At 32.5% G+C, this 19,251-nt stretch overlaps 1 protein-coding gene across 1 annotated transcript in view; it reads left to right on the top strand.

Moving 5' to 3' along the window:
• The window catches only part of LOC146535255 (lachesin-like), a 131,964-nt gene that overhangs the window by 47,309 nt on the left and 65,404 nt on the right, over positions 1-19,251 (top strand). The window contains exon 2 of the mRNA XM_085191762.1: positions 14,196-14,232. The gene's annotated coding sequence lies outside the window, so the exon portion shown is untranslated. The remainder of the gene's footprint in view (positions 1-14,195; positions 14,233-19,251) is intronic.

The raw sequence follows: 19,251 nt of genomic DNA, 5'->3' as shown, positions 1-19,251 counted from the left end.
TTTCATGAAATATTTTAATAACAAACTGTTTAAATATAATTTTACGCGACAGGTTGTGGAGTCCCATTCGAGCGGGAACTTAAAAAAATCAAGGAAATACCTATAGATGAGATGAGAATTTGTTTTGAAAAAAGTAGTGTCTCGAAAATTCAGCGGAGAGTGGCGAGTGAAGTGTCACAACACAAGATTTTCTTTGCCTGCATAGCAATCTATGTTAATTCAATCAATTTAAAGTTAGAACTAAGTGCATATAGCCGACCCATATCCTACTTCCACCATACATTTAAAGCAATCGATACAAACTTCGATAGACGCAAGTGTCTGTGCAAGTTAGCGTACTCTGTCACTTTGACTGGATTCGTGGTATTCGCTTCCTACGAGTATGTGTAGCTACTCTGTGCAACTTAGTTAAGTTAGATGAGAAAAACATACAAAATGGTTAGTTAGTTTTAACTGGTTAAACTTTTGGTAATTTCATTTAAATGTACGGAGAAGAGGTTTAATTGAAGTGTTTATAATTATGAATAAGTCAAAATAAACATGTAAATGAGGCCAGTTGTGGTGCAGGGGCACAAAGTGTGATTGTAAACCGACTGGTTGTGGGTTCGATCCCCACTCGAGGAAATTAAATGTTTATTTCAAATTTATATTTTCAATTCTTCGCTCTGGTATCGAGGCAAAGGGGGCGCGTAGAGTTCCGCAACTCAACACGCAAGGCCTCCAAAATTCGGCAGAAAGTGGGTAACGGATTGCCTACTCTGCTACGTGCGGAATACATACATAGCATCTGAGTGTTGAAACAATGGTCGTGGGTTCAATCCCCAATCTGGGAAGGGAATTATTTTCATGTCTCTACTCAGACAAGACAATGCGCGGCGTTGAGTGTCGCTACTCAACACACAATTTCTTGTACACGCGATAAACGTAGAACAGTATGTTGACACTACACTATTATGCGAGATATATAGATATATGCGAGATACATTTTAGACAGTTCCAGAGAATTTGGTTCATACAATTCCTACCTTTTTAATATAAAGTTTAATATGAAGAGATTGTCGGCTTAATGAAATTTCGTTTACGTGTAAAGCCGCTAACCAAAACTACTCACAATATAAATATATCATTCTGATGAGGGTTGGCATTCCTTGTAACTTCGTTTAATATTTCTCAACAGACCTCCTTTGTTAAGAAATGTAACAGGAAAAAGTTAACCACATATATATACATATATGTTAAAATATACTTCGTACATATATTAAAGTAACATTTTAATATATGCAGGAATTTAGGTTTTACGAGTTTTAGTTACAAGGCCGTCGTAGGGCAGGGACGTAATCGTGATATTATAAACACGACGGTTGTCGGTTTGATTCCCATTGAAATATTAAATATTTTAATTTCTTTGCTCTGGTTTCGCCAATTACTACGCAATGCCTCAAGAATTTGACGGAGAGTGGGGAACGAAAGTGTCAATGGGAACGGTCTTAACACTAGGTGCCTAGGTTCCTTATGCCTGTATATATGCGGGATATAGCGTGAAAGTAAAAAAATATATATTGAGTTAGTTTTTACAAATTTTCTCATAAATGGTATCTAATCCAGTTTGCTTTTCATTTTGACTTTAAATACATAAATTAGAACTGCACTGTCATGGGCGTAGGATGAGGGGAGCCGGGTGGTCCCTGCCAACGCCAGTTGGTCTGGTGCCGACTCCAGGACAGTCTGGTGCCCACCCTAGAAATTTTACTAACAAAACATTTACACGAACATAATACCTATCCGTGCAAAGCTAAAGGAAATATCACTAGATACGCCCATGTGCGCTGTGTTATATAATAGGTACTGCCAAGATTTTTATGTAAAAAGAGGGTAGCTTTACGTAGAAAAGAATATTGATATCAATCAGAATGTCAATAAAGAGAGAAGCGGTGCGTATTGAGCGGAAAATTGTTGGTATTACTGTTATTACGTACGTAATCGTAGCGTAAAGTGTGACATGTGCGTCAGGTTGTGAGTTCGATTCCTATTCGAGGAAATATTTAATATTTTCAGTTTTGCCACTCGCAATACCACATTAAGAAATGCCTTCAGAATTCGGTAGAAAATGAGGGACAGAGTGTCTTAGCACTAGGTTCCCCCTAACTTCCCAGCTGTGTGAGATACAGTGTGACGCAAAAAAAAATATTAAATAAAAACTTTGTCAAATAATTTAGGGAAATTTAATCAGTATGATTAAATTTGTTTCTTTTTCTAAAGGTCACTGCATTCCACATATAGCAAGGTAGACATAGGGATTAGGAAACCTAGTGGTAAGAGATTCTATTCACAAGGCACCGCCCAATTTTCGAGACTTTGCGTCGCGAGTGATGAAACTTAATACTGCATTTTGATTTGTTACCAAATAGGGGAAATAAAAAGTAATTCATTTCCGCGAGTGGAAATCGAATCCAAGACCATCACGCTCACAGCCAGATGTGTTTATTTGTAGCCACCATCAGTTCAATTTCAAAACAAATAAATGTTTGTAGTATTAACTGCGGTATTAGGTTACCACTCAACGGGACATAACCACTAACACCCAATGACCCGAATTTAGATAGAAACTGAAAAATTAAATGTCTTAACACTACGTTCTCTCTATCCTAATACTGAAAGATAATCATTGTGATAATAAACGGAACGCAAAGAAAAATAAATAAATTCTTAAACATAAAAAGAAAATGTACAAATACTCACAAAATCTTTAAAATACGTACTAAATAAACAAAATTGATAGTATTACAAATTACAAACCAAAAACACGACTTTCACGAGTTGGCAGTACAAGTTTATAGCACGCGTTGCCACATAAAGACAATTTACCAGGAATATTGGTATATATATATGTATTACGAAATATAAGGTCTTTATTTTCTACCAACCCCATAAATAACCTACACACCATGCAATGAATATAAATAGAGTTTTCGTATATCCAGTAGAAACTGATGCGTAATTTGATTTTGTAACGGAAGGCTACGTTTAGACGATCGCTTTTATTTATTATCTACTTTACAAACGTGAAAAAATTGGTTAAGCACGAGTTGAGGTAAATGAATGTTTCTATATTAATAACAATATTTACATATATTTTCGGTTGTGATAGAAACTGTAAAAAAATATATTAACATTTAATTGCTAGAGATTAAACGCTGTTTTCCGTATATAGTAGCGGTAAATTTGGTGTGAGAGACCCCCTATTCCGCCCATCTTTCGCTTAACAAGACCTTAGGGATTATAATATTATTTTTTCCTCCAAGCAAATAGTACTAATTCCATTCTTAATTTTAAAACGACAATAATTATTATTGATTAAAAAAAATAGATATGTAACGGTCGCTTGTTTTCTTAGTTCGCCAGTCTTCTATCACCTGTCTCCTGCTTCGCTCGCAGTAATTAATGATAACAAAATAAATTTCGGAAGTTCAATTCTATTGAACAGTGAAACACCACAGTGATTTCCTCTTTTCTCATATAAAAGAAATCATATTTTTTCATATAAAAGAAACCACAAACCTATTGTGTTTCTAAGATTTTTTTAAACTTATTTTTGGCTCATTTGATTTTTTAAGTATAGTTTTCCCTTCCATGTGTTTATTTACTTGGAGCGGTAATATTAGTGACTTGGCCTAAAACACGATACTGATGATAAATTACGAAGGTGACCTTCATCTTGACACTTCGCTTAACAAAATAAATGAATCTTTTGTTTATCACAACCCTAAGATAAGCCATGAAATCCAATTATTCTTAAAAAAATATGAAACAGCGTACATTTTACTTTTTAGGAATATATTTTGTTTCAAATCGTTTACTTTTTATAACCTTGTTATATATAAACTTATTAAGAGTAAAGGTATAAATAAAAAATACACAATTTAGACCGAAAATTAAAACAGACTTATATTACGATATTTAATATATAAAATATGTAAGCGTAATGGTTGTGGGTTTGATTTCCTCCCAGGGGAATTAATAATTTTAAATTACTAGCTCTAGTATCAAGATAAAGCATGGCCTTGCGTTCCAACACGCAATGTCTCGTAAATTGGGTGGTGCGTGGGGAACGTTGTATAATAATACTAGGTTTCATTTGCCTGACTTCCTATTATAAGGATTTCATTAAAGTTTCATTAATACGTAATAATATTATATTTTCATTCAATTCTTATCTATGCATTAAAGGAATTTAATTAACAATCAACTCCGATGAGTTTTATATTAATCAACTAATGAAAATAACAAATCCAAAAAACGAGTTTGTCTATTAAAACACGAATAACCGATATATAAAAAATAGATAGACACAATCTAAGTAGTAGATAATTTTTTGCCCTAAATAAGAATCGAACCCACAATGCCCACTAGTAATCCAATTCCAACAAATAGTAAGCACAAATAATTCCACACATTTCCAATCCACAGCTCGTTGATTACGTCTTAAAAAGGAAAAGGATGTGACGCTCCATTAGCGCCCATGTATGTGTAATTAATGATCCGTATTAACTTCCTGTTTGCACACGTGTTGTGTCAATCTCTTCCTCACTTCTATCTCAATGTTGATTGACGAAATAATTTTGATTTGACGAGGCCAGGCCTGGGGCAGGGGCAGAAGCTTACCAGCGTAAACGGTTCTGGCTTACCAGTGTAAGGTTCGATTCATGCTCCAGAAAATGGATTTTTTAATATTTTCTTTTCCTAATTCTGGTAATGAGGCAAAGTGTGGCGCTGAGTTTTCTTACTCAACACACAATGCCTCCAGAATTCAGCAGAAAGTAGGGAACGGAAGTGTTTTAATGAGAATGGAGTGTTTTGACACTAGAATTCCAGGTTACCTCTGGCTTACACGTCTTCGTTGAGTGTCTTAACACTAAATTCCCTCCATCTAATTAAAACAATGATCAGCTTTATAATATTTTTTATTAGCTTCACGCTGTACCCCGCACACAGCAGGGCAGGCAGAGGGAACGTAGTGTTAAGACACTCCGTTCCTCCATTTATATAGGTAATATTTACGACAACTTAGTATATGTGCATAAAAATATTAATAAATTTAATAAAAACAGTGACCTCCATCAACATAATTTAAGAAATAAAAATAAGCTTGCTGTGCCCTTCTCTAGGCTCCATAAAGTGTCTCACTCATTCGTAGGTCAAAGTATACACTTCTATAACAAACTTCCAAACGACGTGGTTAATTTATCACTGAACAAATTTAAAAAAGTGGTAAAGCACAGGCTCTGCCAAAAAGCATATTACTCTGTTAAAGATTATGTTCGCGATAAAGATGTTTGGAAATGAGTTGCTCTATTTCTAAGTTAAAATTGTTAATTGTAATTTGTAACAAATGTTGGCATTTAAAAAGAGTGGCCATGAGTTTCTTTGCCTGTATCTTGTATCTTCTCATGAGCTTAACCATTTGAACGGGCTTTTTTCAAGTCAAAATTGCACATTTTTTTTTGGTTATTTTTAATTTGCATTTTTTTTCTATTTTATGACATGTCCAAGTAAATGTTAAGCATTTTTATGGAATAAAGATATTTTGACTTTGACTTTGACTTGACTATTGTATATATATGAAGTAAGTAAATTAAAACATAAAAAGCTTCATGTTTAACAGAACATTTATTGTAAAATATGTCGACAGTGGAAATTCTCTGTAGCGAGAACGTTAGCTGAAAGTCATTACTATTATATTGTAATGCGAGCGCTGACAAACAATGTTTGTGTAGCGTATTATATTATTGCGTTTGTGTTATTTAAGACTATAAATTTAGTAGTAGTTAGTGAGGCCAGTCGTGGCGCAGTGGCCCAAAATGCGACGGATTGTGGATTCGATTCCCATTGGAAGGAATGAAATATTTCCATTTTCGCTCTGTTGTCAAGACAAAGCGCGGCTTCCGTAACTCAACAAACAATGCCTCCAGAATTCGGCAAAAAATGAGGAATAGAGTGTCTTAACACTAGTTTCCATCTGTCTACCATAAAAAAATATATAAAAATAAAGTTAGTAAATAATTGAACAGGAATACATCCATTATTGTTCCCCCAAATTTCTCTATAAAACAATACAAGGAATGTTAAAATTCAGATCTTTATGAACAGTACTTCCAGCTGTGTATTTTCTGTCAGTCAAGTAAGTCTACTCAGAATAGAATTCAAATCTATAACCATCGTATATATGAGACATGTCCTTACTAAGTCACAAGACATCCCACTCCTCATTCTAAATCCGATAAGACGATAACTTGGTATGATCAAAGAGCTATTAGTGCGGAAAGCGATTCGCGATTTGGTGCCTTTATATAAGATTTGACCTATTATATAAGCTTCACGCTGTATCCCGCTTAAAAGCAGGATAGGCAGAGGGAATCTAGTGTTAAAACACTGCGTTCTCATTCAAAACACTTCCATTTCCCACTTTCCGCCGAGTGTTATTTCCGCGTTGTTACTAGATCCAAGACATGAAAAGACCAAATATTTCATTCCCTCGACTGAACTTATGCTCTTCGCCACGATGTCCAAAGAACTGATGCTTGATACAGAGAGAAGTATACATGAGAAACGTTAAAGAGAGTAAGTTCATATTCATTCGAGATAACATACTCTTATAACATTATGATAATATATATTTATAGTATAAGTGCTATTTTGTTGGGTTAAATGGAGGATAAAATTTCTCTATAAAATGGAGCAATAAATAGATCATGTATCAGAAGTGGTAGATTGAATGGTTATTTTTTTTAGCTTTACTGGGTATTGTGCCTATTACAGGGCGGAAAGAGTGAGATAGTGTGTAGACACTCTTTTCAACGCTTTTAGCCAGAAGTCGAATGATGCCTTGAATTAAATCCAAGACAATTGGATATAAAAAATAATCAGGTCTATCTCTACGTTTCCCACTTTCTGTAGAATTCTTGAGGCATTGCGTGTTGAGTGGCGGAATTCAACGCCGCGTTTTGCTTGTGCGTTACCAGTGACGATAATAAGTAATTCAATTCTATAAGTGGGAATCGAACCCATAACCGTCGAGTTTACAGTCGCACGCATGTGTGCTTGATTGTATATTTTAAAAAAACTGCTGTAAAATATTTTAAATGTTAAGCTTAATAATTGAAAATTTATATAATTAAATATGAACGTTTTAATATTTTTATAATCAATTGCTTTCAAATTAAAACGTATACAACTCGGTAATCTTGTATTCGGGCTTAATTATAATATAAATAGTGTTTTATTTTTAAAAATATAGATTTAATTTTTAATTATTTGTGATATAAGAATTTTAACGCCAAAAAAAGTATTTTTCACTATATGCAATTTTGTGACAGTTGTGGCGAGTGTCGATCCCCAATCGGAAGAATGAATTACTATTTATTTATATTTTAATTTCTTCGCTCTGATGTCGAGGCAAAACAATGGCTCCAGAATTTGGCAGAAAGTGGGTGGCAGAAGTGTCTCAGCACTAGGTTCCCTCTGCCTACCCTGCTGTGTGCGAGATACAATGTGAAGCTGTTTTTTTTATCTAACTTTTATTGAAAACAAATTTGGCATAATTATAGTTTATATCGATAATTAGAGCAGCATTTTTGTAAGAAAATAATATTATATAGATATACAAAAAACTAATCGACATCTTAATCAACTAACAAAAGTCATCTAAAACTGAGATCAAAGGTTCTATTTAAACTAGACCAAAGGAAGTGCAAATCCAAATAAAATCTCAACGCGATTCTTGAATAGTGAAAATGCTGAAACGTTGAAAGGGAATAAAGGATCGATATACTAGATTCATCTTATTGTGGCATCAATTTAAAACTACTTTGAATTCTAATACTTCCCTAGGTTCCCAGACTTAGTTTGAATTCATTTCATTTTATATTTCTGCCCAATAAAAGTGGAATTGAAGTAAGCTGTCTTTTGTTATCTTTGTTTGCTTTGTCAATAGGCGTATGGATCCTATGTATAAGAGTCCTTCACATTTCTCGTCTTAGATATATAATATTTTTTGTAATAAAAAGTAATAATAAGTAATTTTGTCATTGTGATGCGTCTAACTACACGTAGGTTGGGTTCGATTCTGAATTAGGGAAAAGGTGCTATTTAAACTATTTTAGTGCCACTTTATGTACAATATCTTGAGGTTGAATCGGAAATATTCTTTTAGGACGAAAATATTATTTTTAGTTTTAGTAGCACGGTAAACAGACCGAGTGTGTTGAGTGTTAAGACACTAGGTTTCCTACGAGAAAGGAGTTTCTTAACACTAAGTTCTGCTACTCTGTCATCAGTAGGAGAGGTATAAATCAAAAAGAAAAATTATATGCTAAGATAATGTACTGTTCATTTCTTTTCAGTGTTTATATTTATAAAGGAAGTGTCATATAAAAAGTATGCAATGAAATCCTTAGCTCAGCAAAGAACGAAAGCCAATAAGTATATTTTCTTCGGAATTCATCTTCAAATCTTTACTAACTTTAGATCTAGGAACTACTTGAAGTTCTAGTTTTGATATATTGGAGAAACATTGAAATTGATAGATTTAAGCCGTATTGAATAGTTTTTCGTGATTCTTTAAGAAGTTCAAATTTAACTTAAAGGTAAATGGATATTTTATGTGAATATTGTAATATTCGAATTCTTGCGTAAGTCCAAGAGTAATGTTTTATATATTATAAATACTTATATATAAATTTCTTTTATACTAAAAGGCAATGTCGGTACCACCGGTGGTATTCTTCAGTGTTCGAATCCCCATCGAAGAAATACACAAAACTGCAGGTCGTATGTTCTAGGGTAGACAGAGGGAATCTACTTAATACATTAAAAATCATTCGCCATTTTCCGTTCATTTCAGAGATAGTATACCATGATGAAAAATTAAATTTAAGATCAGCATCAGAGAGACAGAGAAGAAACGAAAATAATTATTCATTCCCTAAGTGGGAATCAAACTCACAACCGTGGTGTTTAAGTCAATTGCTGTGCCGTTGATCCCCGACAGCATCAACATCTGGACCACTCACGTACAATTTTAACTTTCCATTTATATCGATTTCTCAATATATCGTTCTTTAACTTCATTTTAATCGAATAAGAATCGACTAAAGAAGTATTTTTCACTGTCAAACCGACTTGAATAATGTGATAGTAGATTAAAAACTAGGACAAGGAACGTATTCTCTTTCAAACGTTCCAAGTACTGTGGGACCTCTGGAGGAAATGGATTTTGGCCCACGGGAGGAAAAAGGTTAAAAGAATCTGAATGAAATGACATATACAGTTTTTCATAAAGAATATTACAATTGTTGGTATGTGGTATTATATTATTTTTGTAAGCTGTTTGGTATTTGTGGGTGGAAGATAGTGTAAATTTCGTTTAAATTATCTAAAAATATATTTTGGTAATTGATTTTTATTATTTGAATTATAATTCGTTAATAACTATTTTTGAGTTCGTCATGGCGACTGTAAATGCGTAGGCTATGGGTTGAATTCTTAAATAATAAAAAAAAATAAGGGAATTTATTACTTTCATTTCTTCTCTCTGGTAACACGATGAAGCGTGGCGTGGGCTTCTGTTACTCCACACGCAACGTCTCGAAAAAGGGTATTTAGTATTTAGATGTAAAATATCATATTACATGTACAATGTGTCTACGAAGATTTGGACTATATATATATATGTACCTTCTATACGTACTATGTATTCTCGAGAGTGAAATATAAACTTACAAACATCGTGCTTTATGAGACACGTTCTGGCCGCGGTACAAAGGCGTTAACTTATTCAGTTTCAAAAAATACTACACAGAGGATCTATATAGGACAAAAGAAAAAAGTTATTACTGTATTTTGTGTTAGGCATTTTAATTAAAAATTTGCATTAAAACTATGATTGCTAATATATTGGAACTGTTTCAAAAGAGAGGAGAGAGAGAAAGTGGAGTGGGTTGAAATGGGTCTTATATCGCTTAATACATATGTCCATAAATTTTAAGTAATACATTTTTTTTGTATGACATTTAGTGTAGTTTTTTAAGTTATAGAAATGAAGTCAAATTTAATTTTTCTTTATACATTTTTTCCCGTAAAGCAGGGTAAGCAAAGGAAATCTATTGTTAAGACACTCCGTTCTTCGTTTTAGAACCACTTTCAAGACATTGTGTGTTGAATGGCGAAACTCAAATCCGCGCTTTGTCTACCGGAACGAAGAAAGGAAAATAAATATAAAATGTTAAAGTTTATAGTAATACGGTATCCTATTGCGCTATTACAAGATGTATAAATAACGTTTTATCTATAGATTTAAAATAAATATTAAATATTGACTGGCTTCAGCACAAAAGATTTAAACTAGAAAGACAGTTTCAAGCAATTTTAAACACTTTTATTTATAAAAATCTCATCAGAATTGAACCTCGACCCGTTTCCCAACAAAAAATGGCACACAATTACTCATCACTATCAATAAAACATAAAAGTAATAACAATTTATTACATAGAATTTATGTCGTTTAGTACATACATACATGTCCCATTCGAGAAAACAAGGTTGAAAGAATAAATCATATTGTTGTTCCCGTTTGTGAGATGAAGCTTTTCCTTTGTTTCGACGCGTGGAATACGTGCTGACAAAAAATACAAGGTGAGTTGATTGCATGTAAATTGTAAGCTAGTACTGTGTTATTTGTATAGAAAAAAATAATTTAATATTAAAATATTGAATATATGTTTCAATTAAAATGATTGGGGCTTGTCGTGGCGGTTAAGGCGACAGGTTATGGGTTTGATTCCGCTCCAGAAAATAAATAGCTTTAATATTTTCGTTTCCTCGCTCTGGTAAGGAGGTGAAGGCCGGTGTTGAGTTCCGCCATTCAACACGCAATGCCTTCAGAATGCGGCGAAAAGTGGGGTCGGATGACTTAATGGGAAAGGCATGTCTCAACACTAGGTTCCCAGGTCCTTTCAGCCTACCCTGCTGTGTGCAGAAACTTGGATTTCTGTGAAAAGATAAAAAAGTAGTAGGGATGTCGTCGGGCTGTAAACGTGATGGCTGAGGATTCCATCCCCACTTGGGGTAATTATTATATTTAATTAATTTTCATTTCCCCACCTTGATAGACAAACCGTGGCGTTCAATTCCGACATTCAACATGCAATTTTAAAAACTCGGGTAAAATTGAGAGCGGAATATCCTATCACTATATTTCCTTTGTCAAATATAATATTATTTTCTAACCAATATCTATTCTACATACGAGTAACAGAGTTCAATTTATTTTATGACCACAACTATTTTCCTTTCGCTTCTGTATACTTTTATAATACTTTTAATCTTTTTTTTCATGTCGATAGTGCATTGAAAAAATTCATCCATTTATTTTCAAATTTTGCTTTTTCAATGCAATAACTTTAGTTGAAAAAGTTCTGATCGACCATAAAAAACGCTTGAAAATTGACAGCTATAATAGTAACGTGTTTAATTGAGCATTCCCCGCTACATATATATCGCTTACGATTTTAACAATTTTAAATGTAAAAGTCATGTACATATCCAAAATATTAATGAAAATAAATATAATATTTTACATTTACGTATACGATTAAAATATGTGGGATTCATTTATTTAATGCTGTTAAAGAAAATAAACAGATAGTAAATTCTCTTTTCACTTTAGATTTTTAAGTAAATTTATATTTTATAGTAAGTTAAATAGGGGCAGTGGATAAGTGTTTGATTGTGAACGCGATGGTTATTGGTTCGATTCCATTTTGGACTAACTAGTTATTTTCATTTGTTAATTCTGTTATATGTGGCGTTGAGTTTCACCACTCTACGTGCAATGTCTGAAAACGTGAATGGAAAAAATAAACATTTCTTTATATTTTTCTATACAACTATCCAATAATATATATAAATAAAATACAGAGAAGGCAGCATATTATATTCCTATACTTCAAGTTTCCAGTTTACTACTGCCTTTCAACGTAAGCTCATTATTCAGTGTCATGACAGACTCGAATACATTTTGTTCAGAATTTTCAATTGTGTCTATTTCACGGCGCGACACCATAAAAATGTTTCAACGACAATATTATATTTATATATTTTTCATATTTTTTTGAGTATTCTTGAGTTATTTTTAGTATTAAGATTACGTAATATATTTAGAATTGTGATTTTGTTTAGTATTGCTGTGTTATGGATACTTTATACAATATTTAGAATTTACTTAAAAGTTTTTAATTTCGAAACAATTTTTCAAGACATTGCGTGTTGAGTGGCGGAACTCACCGCCGGGCTTTTGCCTTGGTGACAGAGCGAGTTGATGAAAAGAAATGAAAATAATAATAAATAATAATTCATTCCCTCGAGTGGGGATCAAATCCACAACTGTCGCGTTACAGTCGCTGTGCCAAGACGGCCGCGTATTAATTACCTATAAAAATATTGAAATTATTACGCTTATAGCAGTTTCCTGTGCATAATATTTATCCTTTCCTTTACATATTAACAAAATTTATTTTCACACTAAAACGCTCTTTTGAACAGTAAAAACACAATGCTAATTGATTAAAAAATGTAGTGAAGAAAATTTACATGTATGTGCAATACACAAATGTTATAGTTTAGAGATTAGCATGAAGAAACAGAAAGACAAACAGACACACAAATATTAATAAAAATTTTTGTTTATGTCTTAGTATCGTGTGAAAAAACTATTTATATGGACATTTTAAAATCCCAGACAGACATACCTATGTATATATATATTTATATAAGCAATAAATAAATATAAATGTGATTAAAACTGACAAGTTCTTATTTTTTCTTAATTTTCCTGTATAAGTATAGCATAGTATATTATATTGACTGAAAACTGGAGCAGATCCGCTTCTTATATAATAGGAAGTCGGTCGCGCTGGCATTTATTGTCACGCGAAGACATATTTGAATCCTCTAAAATATTTCGTCTAGATAATAGTTTCACTTAGTAATGGATATTAGCTGAGATAGACCTTTTTCCATAATTTTAATTTTGTAATATTTGTATTTATCTTCTATACATTTTTTTCTTGGTAATAAAATGTTATATTTATATTTTTTTAATTTTTCGAGGATTATGGATTCGATTACTGATTCCGCCACTTAACACGCAATGCTTTGAGAATTCGGCGGAAAGTGGGAACAGAAGTATCTTAATGGGAACAGAGTATCTCAAACTATATTTCCAGGTCCCCTCTGCTTAACCTGCTATGTGCGAGATACAGCGTGAAGTTAAAAAACACGTTAGGAAGCATATGGGAGTACACAGAGGAGAAATAAGTGAGGGAACAAAAATGAAAATTCAATTTACATCTTCAAAATCCAGGCAAACATGTGGATCACGACTAGTTATTTCATAAATATGTATAGCAATTTGTATCACGTTCATAAAATTTTAGATATACACTTGTCTTACATTAAATCATTTATTTATTTTTATCAGGTACAAGTACATATAAATTTCGTATATATATTGTTTTATTATATTTTTCTTAACGTTCGTAGATTTATGAACATTCACTGGCAAGAGGAAATGGGGTTGCGTATAGATTCTTTGCCAAAAAGTTAATTGGGAACATTTAAAAATTAGACTACAATTGGGGCGTATGTATTTGATGTTCCAAATAAAATAAAAATAAAAAATAATAACAGTAAAATAAAATAAGAAAAAGTATTAAGAGTAATTTTTGAGGCGCCATCTCATACTGATCAATTAAGTGTCAACAAAGAATTGATATTTTTTTTCAGTTTCACTTTTAGATTATTCTGAATAACAGAGTACGCAGAGATAACCAGTGTTCAAACACTCTGTCCTCCACTCTATAATCAAATTCGGGACATTGCGTGATGAATGGCGGAATTAACACTCAATACCTCAAGAAATGGCAAAACCCTTTCTGCTATTTCTGGGGTTAGAGTGTCTTAACACTAGGTTCCTTCTGCCTCTTGCTATGCGGGAAAAGCGTGAATCTGTGTTTTTGTACTTAGTAGGAAACTTTTTCAGAAAATAAACCAAAGAACTAAGAAATGTTTCTTATAAAATATTATTAATGACCAACAAGCACGAAGATTTATTATTTTATTAGATTGTTTTTTGTTTCAGATTGGATTTCCAGATATTACTGCGGTGTTATCCTCAGGTGAGTATTTTATTATCTTTCTTTGTTTCTGTAAAATAGAACTAGAAGAAAAAGTATTTTTACTCCTTTGTTTTTAAATTCAAATAAATCATTATCATCTTTAGCTTCACGCATTCTCTCAGCTCTTTACTAACATATAAAAAGTAATGAAATGTGCAGGGTAGAATGAACTCAGATCAGACATAGTGCGGCGGTGAGTTCTGGTGACTCAACACAGAATGTCTTAAATTGGAAGGAAAGTCTAAGCACTACATTCCCTCTACCCATCCTGCTAAATGTGGGATGCATAGTGAAGCTAAAAAATAGATAAAAATCAGCAAAGTTTCGTACTTCATAAAAATATATTATTTACGTACAAACAGATATACCCGTATATATATTCTAGTTTCTACCCGTATATATAAAGATAATATTAAAACTAATTCCAGTCCAACTCTTCGTCATCACAGCTTTCAGGGTGACAGCGTTAATTAGGCCATTGAGTACAATTTCCCTCGCAAAGAGGTAGTAAAACTTGATGCCGTCATATTATGTGTTAACTAATTTACTCAGCACGAAATCTGTATACTGGCGCTCGTTCACATTATATTTAAGTAGTGTTAAAATTCTCTGATGCTATGTGTACGTTGCTTATTAAAATGTTCAACTTTAATATGGATGATGCTAATTTCTATACTGGGTCAAATATTTTAGCGCCTATAGTATGGTTGCAAGGATAACCTGGTGAATTTAGACTAAATTCTTCGATTTTCACCCAAGTTTCAGAGTTTGCTTGTTGAGTGATGGTAATCAGATCTTAGAACCACTTTACCAGAGCCAGAAATTCACGATAATTCCTTCTCCAGAACTGGTATCAAACTCAGTGCAGACGCTGACTCCCTGTACACATACCCGAATAGAATTAAGAATTTTCGAAAAATCTTTTTCAGTGCCCTACATTCCTAACCTACTTCAACGTTGTAAGTATATTAGTTTCATTTATCCATTTACTATCTTTTATTTTTTATATGTATATAGATAAATACTTATCTAATACAAATAAAATTTTCACTCAGCTCTCTTTCAGCTACCAAGATCCTTTCGATAAATTGGTCTTTAGAACTCCTTTGAGAAATTTCTACTTAATTTTTCGACGAAGCGTCTCTAAAGAAGCGAATTTCAATTTAAAGTGTTAATACGCTGGTAAAGTAACGAATTAATTATTTATAAGGTTAAGTTAAAATGGACTTATTGACTCTTGATTATAAAGTTCCCCTTCATAAATTTTTCTTTTCATTATTTTATTTTGTGGTAGCCCTTTGAAGGAATCGTTAGGGAAAAGGGTTGAAATTGTCTTTGATTTTATTACGGATCTTGTATTTTAAATGAGCATAAATTTAGAATTAGTTGTTAAACAAATAATTCGTTATAAGTTCTTCTTTATGATTTTTTTATTGTTTTTTAATTTCCTTTGTGTGAGGCAAAGCGCTGCATTAATTTCTGCTACTCAACACGTAATCCCTCAAGAATGCGGCGAAAAGTAGGAAATGGAAGTGTCTTACTAAATTCCCAGGTTCCCTCTACCTACACTGCTATGTACGTAAAAAATAACAAAATAATTACGTTTCAGTAGTATTACGTATCAGTAGGTACATACTAGTATATTCTAGTGTTTTTATTATTTCTTTTTCTATAGATGCTTACCTATTTATAGACAATTTAATTATTTTCCTTTTTACTTGCTACTATACTTTTTCGTATATTAAGATATACGTATAAGATACCGTTTCAGTCACGTTGAGTAGCGTAACCTAACTCCGCGCTTTTTCCAACAGGAGGACTGAACTATAACTATAACTAATAATGAAAATAATATTTTAAAATAGTTGATACCCTCTTCTTTCACCAAATATTATTTTTCGTAATAATTTTTGGATTGGGAAAATTGGAAGTGCTAACAAAAAAGTTATAACAATCGTGTAGATTTCGAGTTTCGACGTAGTGAGTTGTGAACGTATAGCTTAATTAGCTAGAGTGCTTATTTTATAAGGGGTTCTTGAATTCAAAATTACAATTTTTAACATTTTTACTTAATTTCAAATATATATTTTGTATGTAAATATTAATTTATTATTTGGAAGACAGAACTATTACCTTTTAATTGTATAACCGATTGAGATCTTTTTGAACTGAGATCGCTTTATTAATATAAAATAAATTAACATAGTGAGGCCGTCGTAGCACATCAGCAACGAAATGTTTGTGGATTTGATTCCCATTCCGGGAAGTCGGTTGAGTTCCGCTACTCAACACGCAATCTCGAAATTTGAGCGGAAAGGGAGGAAGGAACCTATCTTAACACTAGGTTCCCTCCGTTTACCCTGTTATACGTGGGATACATCGTGAAAGCATTAATACATTAGTCAGCTCAAAAATAAAAAATGGAAAAAATGTTATAATAACTCTGCCAATATTATTTGGTCATATTGTCAAACGAGAATGAAAGAAGATGTTTTAACGAAATGAATATTTCAATTGTTGTAAGAATTTTCGACATTTTCCTGTTTTCTTAGAATTATGACTTGTCTTACAGCCTTTCCTTATTTACTTCGGCATAGTGTTTCTCGGTGTTCATTTTAGTACTTAAATAGTATAATAATAAAATATTAGGTCTTAGTTTTGGGCCAATGAGGAAATTTTATATTGTATTATTTTCACGCTATAGAGTGAAGCAAAAAATATATATTCTAATAATTTCGTAGACCTTGCGTAGTTGAACTTTGCGTTGCATTTTTGTCTTGTTGCCTGATGAGGTATTGAAACTATTAAATAATTTATTCTCTTTCGAGTTTTTATACAATATAAAATCTAAAGTTAATACTATAAACATTAATTAAACTCCGTCAAGGCCTTCGAGGCGCAGTGGCACAAGCGTGTGAATATAGACGCGAGGGTTGTGGGTTTGATTTCTAATCAGGGCAACAAGTATTAGCTTATTTCCACCACATAACACGTAAGGTTGGGTATACGTAATATCTAGAAATGGGGTGAGAAGTTGAGAACGGAGTGTCTTGACACTAAATTATTTTTGTTTTACCCTGCCACATCGTAGCGCAGTGGTACAAACGTTCTGTTGCTCAATGATATAAGAATTCAGTGGAAACTGTAGGACGGAGTGTCTTGTCTTAATAGTAAACTCCTAGGTACCTTGTGTCTACCCTATTATGATGGGATACTATGTTTCAATACGTCCACCTTGCCAAAGTTATCAAGTTTCTCATTGTATATTTGACCCTGATCTCGCTTTCGAAGGCCAAGTAGGGTTTCCCACTTACTATTCCCTATTGCTTCATAAATCTTTTTTGCCAGTCGACATGCCCAAACCATCTGAGCAAATTCTTCATCTTATTTTTTTTATTTATTTAATAAATGTAACATATTTTTCTACATTTTAATTTTGAATCAGTGTTAGAGCTTCGTAGATTAACCACTTTTTTAAATGAAGAACTTTTGTAATAAGCTGAACTTTTACGATCGTGGCTTACTTTATGAGACCATAGTCTCTAACAAGTTTATACGACAGACCGTGAATTAGTAAAAAAAGTTTATAGTAACTCCTCTACCAAGTAATATATTATTTATATATTTTTTTAATAAATATATGTTGCTTGTATTTTTTTATTATCTATATATATAAAAGGACTTGTCCTCACTGACTGAGGTAAGACGCACGCACAGCCGTAACCGCTGTGCGTAGAAACGTGAAATTTGGACAGATGTTTACTTTCGTAATTTGGACATCCACTAAGAAGGGATTTCGAAAAATTTTAACCCTAAAGGGGTAAAATAGGGGTTGATAGTTTGTATGGAAAAAAAATTAAATCGGCACCGATTTTTATAAAATTTGAAATTTAGATTTTTAAAAGTATTTAATTGAACACGTGTTTCATCGTTTTCTAGAATTCTCCCCCTAAGGGTGCAAATTAAGGGTTGAAAGTTTGTATGGAAAAATTCTTAAATCGCCACCGATTTTTATAAAATTTGATATTTAGACTCTTAAAAATATTTAATTGAACATGTGTTCATGGTTTTCTAGAATTCACCCCCTAAGGATGCAAATAAGGGGTTGAAAGTTTGTATGGAAAAATCTTTAAATCGCCACCGATTATTATAAAATTTGAAATTTAGATTCTTAAAAATATTTAATCGAACACATGTTTCATGGGTTATTAGAATTCACCCCTAAATACGCAAGCGAAGCTGCGCGCGTCCGCTAGTATGACATAAATGATTAATTTTTGATAGCTAGACTAGACTAGATGCTTATCTTTTCTTGTGCGTGCTATGGCCCATAGGCCTTTAGAGGTACGAAGTCCTAAAAAAAGAAAAAAAAAAAAAATAAGCCTAGTTTTTGATGCGTTTTCCTCACATATTCGGTACTGCGTGTTGAATTTTGTAATTCAAAGCCGCACTAATATAAATTATTAAAGTTCATATAATTTATTTTATAAAGATGTTTTTCATATTTAAATACGTTAGATCATTTATTTTTTTCTTATTTCATTACTAATTAGTAGAAATTATATATCTACAACTACAGAAATTTCATATAAAGCGACGATTAATCTTTTTTTTTTAAATTAATCTTGGAATATTAAACTTTTTAAGCATCTGTGTATGAATATAGAACTTAATTAATTAGAGAACTTAGTCTGTTAAAGAAAAACCGTGGGTTTTAGTTCCGCTATAAATTTCTATAGAAATTTGTAGTGTTTTATTTAATGCTATAAATATGTGGTAAGGTTGACCTAGCGCAGTGGGAAAGAGTCTGACGGTTGCGAAGGTTGTGGTTTCGATTCTCATTCGGGAGGATTAATTATTTTAAATTCCTCGTTTTAGAGAATTTGGCATGAATTGTTACAAGCATATATTTAAAGTTTTATACAAAATGTGTACATACGTCCCCAAACTTAGGTCAAGTTTTTTTCGCCGCGTAATAAAAAACCTTTATAGGATATTTCCCGTAGACCTACAATTATA

Source organism: Heliconius melpomene, chromosome 10 (assembly GCF_056956725.1).
Source record: "Heliconius melpomene rosina isolate 202511_hmr_F chromosome 10, ASM5695672v1, whole genome shotgun sequence".
NCBI classification, from domain to species: Eukaryota; Metazoa; Arthropoda; class Insecta; order Lepidoptera; family Nymphalidae; genus Heliconius; species Heliconius melpomene.
The sequence above is the reverse complement of the archived record's forward strand: the minus strand, read 5'-3'. Positions and strand labels throughout refer to the sequence as shown.